Consider the following 12,960-nt stretch of genomic DNA (forward strand, 5'->3'; position numbering starts at 1 on the left):
TTTGTACTGCAAAAAAACATTGCTGGCTTGGGGTCATGTCAAGGAGAGCTTAGTGTAGTGGTCCAGTGGAAAAGAGATATGGGTACACTCCAAGTGGGATACTTAAGAAAAGCTGTTTATTGGCTCTCAGTGCTCCAGTGCAAAAGAAAAAACACAATCAAAAGGGAAAAACAGGTAAATTAGGTGACATCACTTCCTGTCCTTGGGTGGGGAAAATTCCCCATAAAAGGCTCCATAAAAGCCTCTCCACAAAATAATCACAAGCAAGTTCATTTTTCTATTAAACTACTTTTGTTACCTACTTAATTAAAATACACAAATTTTAAAATATACAAAACTTTAATATACAAACATTAAACTTAAACTCTAGTAACATATTATTAGAACAAAATTTAATCTCAAATACTTACATTTCTCTTCCCCTGTAGGTCCTCACTAAATAACAATTTCCGTGCATGTTAATCACTCAATAAATCACATCAATAATGTTTGACCCAACAATTCCTGTGCATTCACTTACATAAATATATATGCATACACAGCATATGTCCATCTCCAGCACAGCGTCCTTATGAACACACTGCTCCATCACATTATGCTCCATCACATTCCCTCCCCCATCTCCAGCTGTTGGAAGGTCTGTGAAGACACTTCCTCAGCAGCTCTTGACAGTGAGGCTGCCACTGCACTGGAAGCACCAGTCCTGTATTTAACAAAATATCTAAAAGCTTGTAGAGACAGATACCATCTTGTGATCTTTGCATTTGAGTCCCTCATTTTGTTTAACCACACAAGAGCCCGAAGGTCTGTCTCAAGTTCAAAATGTCTGCCTAGAAGGTAATACATAAAGGAGTCAATAGCCCATTTCAAAGCCAGTCACGCCTCCTCATTTGTGCACTACCGAGTCTCCTGATTGCAGAGTTTCTGACTAATGAATGCCACCAGTCTCTGTCTGTCCCCATCCTCTTACAATAACACCTGAGCCATCTGTTTGCAGGGTAAAAAGCTTTGCAAAATCAGAACTCTATTGCTGTGTCCTCACTTCTGGCAAGCTGGAGTGTTCTCTTCAGGTGGATACTATGCTGGACCATGTTGGTGCATTCTGGTTTCTCTGCGAAGAGTGTTGGGTCCATCAGACCTGCCACCTGCTCTTGTTCTTCCATTGATAAGTGTGACAGATCCAACAGCTGTGCTGCTCGCTGAGTAGGGAAATACTGCTCTGGAAGTTCTTCTTTCTCCCTCACTGCTCACACCATTAGTTGCTGCACTGTTCCAGTACCTCTGCAATACTCATTCAGCAAGTCACTGGACTAGTAGATAAGGTGAAACTTTGTGTGAATTTAGAATGGTGGATACATATATACACATAAACACTGATTAACTTCAGGAGTGGCTGAATGCCAGCATAAACAAAACCCACACTACAAAAATAAACACCACAACCAACTACACTTCACAGTAAAAAAAAAATAAAAAAAAATACAATCTTACACTAACTACCTGACAATAAACAGACAATAACCCCCAACCCAAACATACAGGCACCACTCCCTACAATCAGTAACTATATACATAAACATACACTAGAACATTTACACTAATCACAGGGATCACAATTATAAACAGAACACAGTGAATGCTTACATACAGATCTACACATACACAAAACACAAACTGACTAGGGATATCACAAGACAAGGTAAGCACAGCCAAGAGCACAAAAACCAAACAAAGTGCACACACTGTCGAGACAACTCTAGTGTGAGCTTGGGCAAACTGCTGTCTTCTCCCAGCGGGGTCTTATATATGCCACAACAATCACTTAATGTAGGGCGGAGCCAGTAACAAAGTGCACAGAAAGACTCAAATCCTGAACTGGATCAGGAGCGCACTTCAGCAGTCCAGGAGCATAACACATGCACAGCTCATAGATGTGCTCAGGCCCAAGCTTTCTGGTGATTTTGTAAGGCCCATGCCATTTTGCCAGCAACTTGCCCTCACTGGTAGGCAGAAGCAACAAGACTTATCTTCCTTGCTGGAACTCTCTAGTCTGGGCTTTCTGATCATATCAGGACCTCTGACAGCTCTGTGCCTTCCACAAATGCCCCTGGGCCAGGGCTGTCATCGCCTCCAGCTTCTCTCTCATCTTTATCACATAGGCAAACACATTCTCATTAGTAACCTTTGGTTCTTCCCACTGCTTTCTCAAGAGGTCCAATGGTCCCCTCACTTGATGACCATAGATTCACTCAAATGGAGAAATCCCTGTAGGTGCTTGTGGTACCTCTCTGTATGCAAAAAGAGCTACTGGCCCCAGTCAGTGCCAGTCTGTGAAAAATTAGCAAAGCATTGCTTTGAGGGTCTGATTTAATCTTTCAACTAAGCCACCTGTCTGAGGATGATAGGGGGAGGCCTTAATGCCACGTATGCATTCTATACACTTCTTGCAGAAATCTAGAAGGTTTATGCCTTGATCTCTTAAAATCTCCCAAAGCATCTTACAAACAGAAGCATCGGAGCAATGGCCACATGTCTAGCCTTGATTGTGCACAATGGGAAAGCTTTTGGGTAACATGTGGCATAATCACATACCACTAAAATATACCTGTTCCCTGTCTTGCTTCTTTCTAAGGGACCCACTATGTCCACACCTATCCTCTCAAATGGGCTATCAATTATAGGTGGCACATGCGAATGTGCTGTGGGAACTGAGCTGCTTGTTGTCAATTGGCAATCACTACATGTCTTATAGGATTCTGCAACATCTGTGAACATTTTTGGCCATATGAAACATGCACCTATGCAAGACAGAGATTGATGCTTGCCTAGATGCCCTGTCCAGGATATAGAATGACCAAGCTTCATTACCTGTTAACCTCATTGAGGCTGGAACAACCAGCAGCTCAATTTCACCTTTATGCTAGTATAAAATTTCCTTCTTTATAATATAAGCCTCTTCATTGAAACCTATGCTCCTTTGCTTTATGCCATCAACCTCAGAGACTTTACTAAAGGTATGGCTGCAAAGTTGGATCCTGACCCTGCAGTGTGGCAAAATCGGATGGTATAGGGGCTCTACTGGGGTCTCAGGCATGGGTGGAGGCTCCTCTGCTAGGACTGACTTCAAGAACTTCTCCCTGTGTTGCTGTACTTTAGGCTTAACTGCCTTAGGGCAGTTTACTTCTACCTCAGCGTCATTCAATGGTAATTCTGCCAGGGTGTCTTTGGCACTTTGTGCTCTTGTCATTACCGTGCACTGTTGAGTTTTAGAGAGCAGATCTACTATCACTGGGATATCCTGTCCTACAACTACTGGATTTGGGAACTCTGCAACTGCTACAGTCAGGAGAAATGTTTGTCCATCTACCCTCAAATAGACCTCAGCAGTGGGTTAGCTTTTTTCATCTCCATGTACACAGGTTACCTTTATATTGCACTCATTCCAGTCCTCTCTTGGAAACAGACTTTCCTTCGCTAAAGACTGAGTGCTATCTGTATCAATCAAAGCATTTTCTTACTGACTGTTTACTAGCACTGACACCATGGAGCCAGTTATGACTTTAGACTGTATTCTAGGCACTGTACACAGCAAGGTAGGCTTGTTTTTCTTGCGCTGACAATTGGGTTTAATGTGCCTTAGTTCCCCACAGTAATGGCATCTGACTGCTACCTTACTGACTCTCCTGTTAATGACCTATTACTTTGAGGTGTACTTGGAGGTACCATAGGTTGGGAGTATCAAAACTGCAAGTGTGCCCTGCTGTTGGCATCACCAAGAGACCCCCATCACCCTGTACAGACCCACATCTGGAGTTCTGTTCATGGCTGAAGTAGCAAGGACCTTGACCCCTCCTGGCAGAGATGAAAAACTTCAGCCACCTATGCTACCTGTTCTGCTGTCTTGGGGCTACAGCCTTTGATCCACACCTCTAGTTCTGAGTTCATCATCTGAAGAAATTGCTCCAGGATAATCACTTCACATATCTCTGACTTTTAAAAAATTCTCCAATATCAATCAACTTCAAAACATGGCATTTTCCCTTAAAATTCCCTTCCCTTCAACACAGGCTACAGTTTATTTTGTTTCCAAGATAACATGGAAGCCTCTCCACAAAAATAATCAGAGGTAAGTTCAGTTTTCACTTAACCTACTTTTGTTTTACCTACTTAGTTAAAATATACAATATTTTCTGGCCAGATAAACATTAAATGTAAACTCTAGTAATATATAAGAACAAGATTTAATCTCAAATACAATACATTCCTCATCCCCTGCAGGTCCTCACTAAATAACACTTTTCCATGCATGTTAATCATTCAATAAATCACATCAATGAAGTTTGGCAAAACAATTCCTGTGTGATAATTTACATGCATACATATATATACATAGCATATGTACATCTCAAACACAGAATCCATGTGAACACAATGTGGTGGAGGGTAGCTCCATCACACTTAGTCCACCCAAGCCCATCCTCACTGTCGCCCATAGGGGTCTGACCAAAGAGCTGTTTATAACTGCATTCCATCAAAGACTGCAACTCTGAGTGCAGGCAAATAGCTATCCCCTAACAACTCTAGATCCAAATAAATATATCTTACCATGAGGCTATGCCAAACTAGTCATTACATTCTTTGTATATAAAGAAAAAGAAGTTTGGAAACTCACATTGGGATGAAGAAGAAGTAATCACCTGTTATCTGCAAGCTGCTCCACTGCCTATTGTCCTGCCATAAAGCTTTGAAGGAGCTTAATAACTCTAATACCATAAACCGCTTGTGATGTCACATTTGACTATTTATTCAGTGTTTCTTTGAAGCAGGTGCAACAACATTGCCTGTAGGTTGTTTCCAACAGCCTATGTGAAAGCTAGTAATGTGGTCGTGTTTTATCATAAGGACAAATTAAAATTGGAATGTCATATTGGAAGATGATATTTTATATTAGTCAAAATAATATCACTGCACTATCCACACTAAGTTTACACAGAAACATTGAACTATTTACACTTAGTGCAAATAGCATCTGCAATTATCATTTACACTAAGTAAATAACAGCATAATTCTGTTTACACTTAGATTAAAGAGTAACCTCTGTCAAATGCTAGTAGAATGATGTTACAACATATATCATTGATGTTACTTTGTGCAAATAACAATGGATGCTAGTTATACTCAAATAATACTTCAATGTACATGAAGATAGCATTTGCAGTTCTAATAAGTGCACATAGTATCATTATTTATTTTAGCAATATAATTGTTTTGCCATGTTAATTGCTAACAGTATCATTCTTACCAACAGCGCCCCCTCCAGTGTCCAGTGTGATTACTGTCTTTGTCTTAACTGGTAAATCATTACAGCTACTTAGGAACTAATGATTAATTCATCATTAATCAATTAGTCTGAAGCTATAATGAAATTGAGAGGACAGCGCATTTTTATTCCACCACATGAATAACCACAAATGAAACAGCAAATGGATCACAAAAGAAATGAAGTCTTTCTCTAAAATAAGTACATGAATAAGTGTAAAATAAAGAGAAAAAAATATATAAATGAAGCAAAATATTTTAAAATATTTAAAAAGAGATAAAAGGAAAAAGGATCCAGACAGGACTGTGCCCTTCAAGATGACTTCTGCATTCTGAAATTGTATACATATCACATGATATTTGCAGGTTAATAGGTACAATAACACTGTATTTACACTCGCTATTTAGTCAGATCCTATGACATATGCATGATGCGTGACCAGAAATGAAGGTTTATGACGAAGACAGATTTAATGTTAGCTAGCTAGCAGACTAATTTAGCATGAGTTGCATTAGCCAGCTGTCTATGGAGAGGAATTCAGGCCAAATTGAAATGCAGTCACAACAGTGGAAAGGCATGAAATGTAATACACAATTGACATTACTTTTCAATACCAAAATGCAGATTAAGTGCCAGAATGAAAAGCAAAGCCTTTGTTATATTGTTTCATGTTGTGTGACCTCTTTACTGAAAAACAATACATGGGATTTTGCATTTTAAAAAATAAATTCTGAATTTGTCAGAATTTAATTCCATCCACCCTGAAATGTAATCCACTTCAAACATGTTTGCCTCATTCAAAAGCACTAATTTAACTCATTTAAAAGCAATCACAATGAATGCAGTGAAATGCAATGCACAAAAGATTGTATTTAAACAATAATGTGTAAAATGTGCCACAATGAAAAGCATTGTTTTAATGTTACTTGATCTCTTAACACACACACACACAAAAAAAAAACTCGTGAATTTGGATGAATGAATGAATTTGTGTCAAAACTCAATGCAAAACACCTGCGATACACGTACCTTACAACTAATATCGAATTTCACTGTGTGCTGCTGTGAACTTGCCAAAACAAAACATCATTGCATTTGGATCAAGAACAGTTTGGTATTCATGCCACAATTAATTCAGTGTTCTATCACATGCCACAACTGGGGAAGTGGTCCATGATATGGGGTCAAACAGACTCTGATTTGGCATGAATTTGGCACAAATTCCCCCCATAGTTAGCTAGGTTAGCTAGTTGCTATGGTTGCCCAACTAACTCCTCTGCTCTACATCCAGTGGGAGTGATGCTATAGTAGATAGTAAACATCAAATAATAATTAATTCCAGAAGCTATAGCTAGCTAGCTAATATGTTATCATTAGCCTGCAAAATTAGCAAAACCTTTTTAACCACAGGATCATTAATGACTACAGTGACTACAAAGGTTTTGAGAGTAGCACAAATTTTGGTTTTCACAAAGTTTGCTGCTTCAGTTTTTATGGTGGTAATTTGCATTAACTCTAGATTGTGAAGAGCGATCAGATGAATTGCAATTAACTGCAAAGTCATTCCTTGCCAAGAAAATTAACTTAACCGCAAAAATTAATGCATTCCAGCCACTGTATTTCAGCCCTGCTACAAAATGGCCTGCTAACATCATTTCAGTGATCTTCTCGTCCGCTCAGGAGAAAGTGTTAACGAGGACAAGACAGCACTCTGTCATTCTGATTAGAAGAGCAGACTGGTTGCTTTAAAAGGGTGGTGGTGCTTGAAGTTTTCTTCTGTTAACCATGGTTACCTCCAAGGAAACATATGCAGTCATCATTGCATTGCATCAAAAGGGCTTCATAGGCAAGGACATTGCTGCTCTGTGCAAGCTCTGCAAGGACATTGCTGCTTGTAAGATAGCACCTAAATCAATAATTTATTGAATCATCATCACGAACTTCAAGGAGAGAGGTTCAATTGTGCTGAAGAAGGCTTCAGGGCACCCACGAAAGACAAGAAAGTGCCAGGACCCTCTCCTATTGCAGCTACGGGATCGGGTCAGCACCAGTGCAGAGCTTGTACAGGAATGACAGAAGGCAGGTGTGAGTGCATCTGCATGCCCAATGAGGTGAAAGCTTTTGGAGGATGGCTTGGTGTCAAGAAGGGCAGCTAAGAAGCCATTTTTCTTCAAGAAAAACATCAAAGACAGATTGACATTCTGCAAGAAGTACAGGGATTGGACTGCAGAAGACTGGGGTAAAGTTATTTTCTCTGATGAAGCCCTCTTCAGACAGTTTGGGACATCTGGACAATTGATTGTCCAGAGAAGAAAAGGTGAGCGCTACCATGAGTCCTGTGTTATGCCAACAGTGAGGCATCCTGAGACCATTCATGAGTGGGGTTGCTCCTCATGCAAGGGAATGTGTTTGCTCAAACTTTTGCCAAACACTCCCATAAATAAGGAATGGTATCAAAGCATTTACATTGTTTAGCTGACATTTTCTATCCAAAGCAACATACAGTTATGGCTGAGTACAACTTGTGCATTAAGGGCCTTGCTCAGGGGCCCAACAGTGGTAACTTGGAAGTGGTGGGGCTTGAACCCACAATCTTCTAATTAAAAATCAAGTACCTTAACCACTGAGCTACCACTGCTCTAAAGCCTCCTGTAAGAGCAACGTCTCCTAATGATCCAGGAACAATTGGGTGATGAACAATGTTTTTTTCCAGCACCATGTCACAAGGCAAAAATGACAACCAAATGGCTCAGTGAACAAAACATTGAAATTTTAGGTCCATGTCTAGGAAACTCCCCAGATCTCAAACCCATTGAGAACCTGTGGTCAATCCTCAAAACAAACAAAAACACAGAAACTGTGATCAACTCCAAGCACTGATCAGGTAAGAATGAGTTGCCGTCAAGATTTTGCCCATAAGCTGATCAAGGCAAATTACAGAATGTCAAGGCAAATTACAGGCAAATTACAGAATGTCAAAGCAAATTACAGAAGTCTTCAAAAAGAAGGGTCAGCAATGTAAATATTAAGTCTTTGCTTAAACTGGATGTATTTGTCAATAAAAAAGTTTAAAAACTAATGAAATGCTTCTAATTGTACTTCACTATACCATATAAAAATCTGACAAAAGGATTTAAAAAAAAACGAGGCAGTAAACTTTGCAAAAACCTAAATGTGTTAGTCTGAACTTTTGGCCACAACTAGATATTATTTGTGTTCTAGATTAATTAACACCGCTGGGACACTGACATGCTAGTGCTTTGGTTATAAAAGTTACGCTGGTATGAGTGAATAAGGCACAGCAGTGTTGCTGAAGTTTTTGTATGTGTTACTGTCACTACTGGTTTAAAGGTGTCCTGCCCCCAAAACAAGCAAATTGGAAAAGAAAACAAACAGTTCATGGGTCATGCCAGAAACTAACCACTAATGAAAAAATGGAGGATGGCTCAAACTACTTGTGCATGGTAAGAGATGAGCTATAGTCTCTAAACATCCACCTAAAAGGCTAATTATTAAGGCTCATCTAATAAAGTGGAGGCTGAGAGAACACCTAATACAGACTTTGTTGATTCCTTGCTTCCTGGTCAGGAGGTATGTCAGTGGCAGTAGGGCTGAATGACCTGGGCTTAAAAGGCTTCTTCAGTTTTTGGCAGTCTACCTTAGGATGGCAATTAAAGCTCTTTCGTGTAGCTTTGATAAAATGCATCCTTTATTAAGACCCTAAAATGGGGAGTTTTCACTTTAGTGAAAAATTGTCAGTTGTGGTTTCTTTATTTTTCTACATGCTATTCTATTATTATTTACAGCAAATGAGTTTTTAAATAATCTTTGTCAGTGGTTCTTCTAAAGAAAGGTTTATTAGCTTTTCCTATGTTGTCCACTAGATGGCATGAACATTTCAAACATTCTGATGCCAAACCATTTCTGTCATGTCCATTTCCCTTCTTGTAGATCACATGTCTGCACACTGCATGCTTAAACTTTCTCACCATGTGGCATCTGCTCCCGTGCCAAACCACTTACCCAGCAAACTGGCTGTATGCCTGTCCATTTGCACACTTCCTGAACACTTATATGTAATTTCTCAGCATTTCATTGTTGAGGTGTACACAGTAAAATTCCTCCTTCAATATACTGCTGTATAGCATACATATTGAGAGAAGCAAACAGATGTAGACCATGTCTTTTATCAGAAAGAGAGATGTGGTCTGCTCTATATCAGTCTCCTTCCTGTGCTTGTTTAAATAGATGACCAATGCCCACTTTCCAAACAGTCTCTAGCACAAATACTTTATTGACCCGAGTGATTCTGCATGTTTGCTTAATGTAGCCTTTTGAAAATGGGGTTTGTCCTTGTTGTGGCTAATGGATGTGACCTACATTAACGTGCACTAGTGTCCAACATGTTCAGATAAGCTGTGAATCAGTGAAGACCTCAGACCTTCTCCATCTGGATGGGTCACCTGTGCAATAGGTAGCATTCAGAGAGGTACAAGTGAGACAGCACATGGATGCGCACCAGTGTATTGTGCAATGATGTATGAATCTTAATGTTACTGTAAAAAAAATGCATGCGGATGTTCAGAACAATGTCATTTGTCAAATTCATTTATATATAGAATTTGTATATTTGATGTTCATTTTGACCTAGTGGTAGAGGGTAAAGCAACTGCAACTACTAATAAACTAAATGACATTTTATTGTACCATAGCTGTTATATTGTTTCCCTGTATGTCAGTACTGCTTTAATAAAAGACTAATAACCATGTGCTCTAGCCTTTAGATGGAGCGGAATGAGACAGAAAAAAAGTTTGCCTCTTGTCTAATTTCATTCACAGACATGTTATAGCTTCTCCACAGAACCATATGTATTACGTAGCATTTTGAGAGCTTTAGGTGTGCTGACAGCCATGGGCTCTTTTCCACTTCAGCACCCATATGACCTTCGTGCATTGTAAGATGTCATTTTGTGGTATGAACAAATTCACATTCTAGAAACACTGAAGTGGAGGACTAGAGGAAGTTCCATTGGAGTAAAAGGGTTCAAATACTAAAGAGGCAGGAGGGAGTGCTCTGTTTTCCTAAACCTAAAAAAAATAAAATAAAAAAACCCCCAAACAAACAAACAAAAAAAATCATTGAAAAAATAGCACTGTAGATGTAACACTTTAGAATAAACTGTTACAAGTTAATTTTAGGTGAGAAATCAGACACGTATAAAACATTTTTACTTGCAGGTTGCTGTCATGCCTGTCTTCACAAATGTTTACCCTTTATTTACCTTTTCTATTTTTTCAGAGCCACAGCACACCATTTTAACTGTGTGCATTCACGCCTCACCACTTCTAAAATGCTCCAATTAAAAGGGCTGCTATTCTTAGCTTGCTGCTACATAATTTAGCAAGTTATTAGGCCAAAGTCGCAGAATGGACCTATCTGACCGTATACCAGTGGCTGTCCACATTCACAAAAGCTATTGCTAATGCCGCTCTTTCAGTTACTGCAAGCCGCTAGCTGCATCTACCATATGCTGTGTTTCCCTGAGCAGGATATTTTATTCTATATTTGCTGTCTTCATTTAGTTTTAGCATATAAATGCTAATTGTGCAGTTACTTAGCAAAGGGCTCTTTGGTGGAAAAGGGGAGCAATTAAAAGCCACATAAAGTGAATGGATCTTTCAGCCACTTGATTTTTGTTCTAGAGCAGAGGAAAAGGCCCACCATGCAAGCAATTAGTGACCCTTGACACAGGACCTGCTAGAGCCTTTCTTACATTATGCAAAACAACAGACTGAAAGACGTTTAATTAGCCAATTACCATTTTCAACCATCTGGATGTCTTCTTTCTCTCTCTCTCTCATTCTCTCAGTTGAAGTCTGCTTATTACATAACTGAAGCTTCTTGTGGGTGGTGTGTCAACTGTCAAGTCATTATTAGAGCCCCCTTTCTCTCTCTCTCTCTCTCTCTCTCTCTCTCTCTCTCTCTCTCTCTCTCTCTCTCTCTATATATATATATATATATATATAGATATATATATATTGTGTGTGTGTGTGTGTGTGTGTGTGTGTGTGTGTGTGTGTGTGTGTGTGTGTGCATCAACCAATGTATGGAAATATGAAGAAACATATGACAAGTAACAATCCTTTCTCATGTTCTACTGACCAGGATGAATAAATGGTGAGCCACTCTATCAGCAGAGTGGGTGACTTGTTTGTGGAGGAAGTGATGGCTCACAGGAGTGATTACATTATTCAGTCTGCAGCAAGCCTGTTCATGCAGGCTGACTGTTGAAGGATTACACTGGGTTACTGAGCTTTTGAAAGGCATGGATTCATGTGTGTTCTCCACAATGCAAGAGACATAATAGACACAACTGCACGTGGCGAAGCACCAGCAAAAACCTACACAGCTGTCCTTACAAAACACAATAAAATGAAACCAAAACAATGATTAGGTAGAAGATAAGGGCAAGTTTAATCTCAATATTAGATACACATTTGAGAATTTTTATGAAATGATTCATGATTTTTAAATACAGATTTTAGCACAGTTAAAATACTCAGTACCACACAATTTGGTGGTAAGGACAGCTGTCCTTACAAAACACAATAAAATAAAACCAAAACAATTAGGTAGGATATAAGGACACATTTAATCTCAATATTAGATACATGTTTAAGAATTTTTCATGAAATGACTTATGATTTTTAAATATAGATTTTAGTAGCACAGCAGTACCACACAATTTGGTGGTCATTAATTAAATGCTTACTTTTTTAAAATTATAATGGACTAAATGATTTTTGGATGAATAACTTTCATAGATCTGTTCATCTAATAAAAGCCGGTGCACTGAAAAATATTCAGTGAAAACCTTGCCTACTCAAAGCTGTGAAGACAGAGAGTGCCATTAAAATTTTTTTATCCTAATTAATGACCTTCCCTCAAAAGATTAATCCCCGATTTTAATCAAGGGTAAAATGAGAATTGTGCCTTTCCCTCAGCTTGGTCGAATGAAGCTCAAGTACAATCCTTGACTTTATTCACAGCTTTGGGCAAATGATGGTTACACTGAGGGACTCAATAAACAATTTTAGTCAAAGTCATCAAAAACTATGGATTAAGATGAACAAGAGACAAAATGCATATCTCTCCTATTCATAAATCAAATGAGGAGATATATGATTATGTATTTCTTGATCTCTTATCTAATACAAGCTTAATGCTGCTCCCACAAAAACAGGCATGTTACCTTGTGCATTTAGACTGATTAAACTGCATGTTCTGTGGGACAGAATGACTTACTGATAGGTTATCTTGCCCTGGCCTTGGTGTTATTTCTCAATGATGCAATGAGAATACGATTCTGGTAGTATGTAATGGGACAGAGGACATGCTTCATTAAGGATAGAGGGGAATTGTGCTCCCATCATCTTTCTGGTTTTATTCCTGTTGACTGTTGTCATTGCGACCAATTTATTTATTTATTTATTTTTGACTTGGCTTTTTTTAAATTTATTTTTGAATGGCTTGTCTAACTCAGATTTCTCCACCTTCTTATATACATTCTTTTAGGTGTTACCATCACCTGAAATTGCCACATCTGTTATCACTGTTCTTTTCTGCTCCATATCTATT

The sequence above is a fragment of the Electrophorus electricus genome, chromosome 17 (genome assembly GCF_013358815.1).
Source record: "Electrophorus electricus isolate fEleEle1 chromosome 17, fEleEle1.pri, whole genome shotgun sequence".
Lineage (NCBI taxonomy): Eukaryota > Metazoa > Chordata > Actinopteri > Gymnotiformes > Gymnotidae > Electrophorus > Electrophorus electricus.